Below are 1,736 nucleotides of genomic sequence, written 5' to 3' on the forward strand. Positions count from 1 at the left end.
CACACACACACACACACACACACACACACACACACACACACACACACACACCATAAAACAAGCAAAAACAAACAACGCCATCAAAAACAAACTTTAAAAAACCCCAAAACAAACAAACTAAACAAAACAACCACAATATTCTGTCTATCAGAATCGGGCTAATGTAATCCAACAAGTGTCTATTCAGGATAAAGCTGAGGGAAAGGCAGCCAGCAATATGCAAAAACTGCCCGCCTTTTAAATAACCTTAACGTGTTGCAAGGGGCGTTGAATCTGTACAGTTTCGCAAACTTGTCCGCAAGCTATGCTTCATTAGGACAAACATCTACTCCACTTCAGGGGTGCCTGGAGAACGTCTTGTGAAGAGATGGTAAGTAAATGTTTCACGTTCCCATCGACGCAATAAAATAGATACTACTCGAAGCCTGCATGTAAGCCAGGACCAAGCCAGGCTGAGTGGGACACAGAATAGTCTCAGGAAGACGCAGGGATTCGTATGGACTGAGTGCAATCCTGTTCTTCTCCGCTGCCTTTCGTTTCCAGTCCTACCCATTTCCCTGATCGGCATAAAAATGGGAGAGAAACGAATGTGACACGTTTTTTTTGTCTCTGCTTGCTTTCCGTTTGTGAACATCCGGTGTTGTCATTAACACAGTAGATCTACATCGTATTGAGTTTGTTATCTCTGTGTTGAGCAATAATGGGAGGTTTTTCAATTACTCTTATTGTTTTGGATGAAAAGAAGATGCCCCGTCCCAAAACGGTACTGGACGCATAGCATTTTTCTATGAACAGTTGATTTTGGAGAATAATATCATCATCTTCTGGATGAAATTTTAAGGGATGAGGAAAAATGTGTTTCCTACTTTCGGATACGACCGGAAACTTTTCAAACCCTTCTTCATCTCATCGGACCTCATATTGAGAAAAGAACAACAAAATTTCGCAGGCAGTTTTCTTCAAGAGAAAGACGTAATTGTTATCACTCTACCGTAAGTTATACATTGATTATAGATAGAAATATAGAGTGTGAATGACAAGCTGAAAGAGAACTGGTAGAAACTTTAGTTGCAAGATAAAACGTTCGCGATCGGCTCAGCAACTGGGATTCGAGCGGCAGGAAAAGGAGAAGAAAGCGAGAGGGGTGCACTCAGTTTCCGGTGATGAGATTTGAGACACTCCCGATGATTCGGTCAAGCTGGGAGCAACATGGAACGGAGACGAAAACGAATGCATTCAGTTTATAACATACAGACAGACTTCCCCTTGCGGAACACGAACTCACCCATTTTGCGTACAACGGCAAAGAACCTAACCGGGTACGCTAGAGGCGCTGGTGAATTTTTGCTGGTTCGGCATTGTCCATTGAGCAGGGATGGGGTGGGAAGGGGGAAGGGTGAGGAGGTGGGTGAAGGGGTGTGACAATTCCTCAGTTTTCCCCAATTACCTTATAGTAATCGGAATTTGAACTGTTGTACTCTGACAGGCCCAGGGTGGTATGTTTTTTAAAATGAAAAATTTGAGCACATTGTATTTACAGCAACCACCTCAGTATTCTCAGTAGCAAAAATCTTAATCTGCTCGACAAGATTACAGGATGATGCAAGATATTAAAACTGACCTTCTTGAAATAAAAGCTATTTTCTGTAAACAGAACCGAGGAAGTCAAACGATTGTAGACAGATAGATAGATAGATAGATAGATAGATAGATAGATAGATAGATAGATAGATAGA

Source organism: Aplysia californica, unplaced genomic scaffold, assembly GCF_000002075.1.
Source record: "Aplysia californica isolate F4 #8 unplaced genomic scaffold, AplCal3.0 scaffold01339, whole genome shotgun sequence".
NCBI classification, from domain to species: Eukaryota; Metazoa; Mollusca; class Gastropoda; order Aplysiida; family Aplysiidae; genus Aplysia; species Aplysia californica.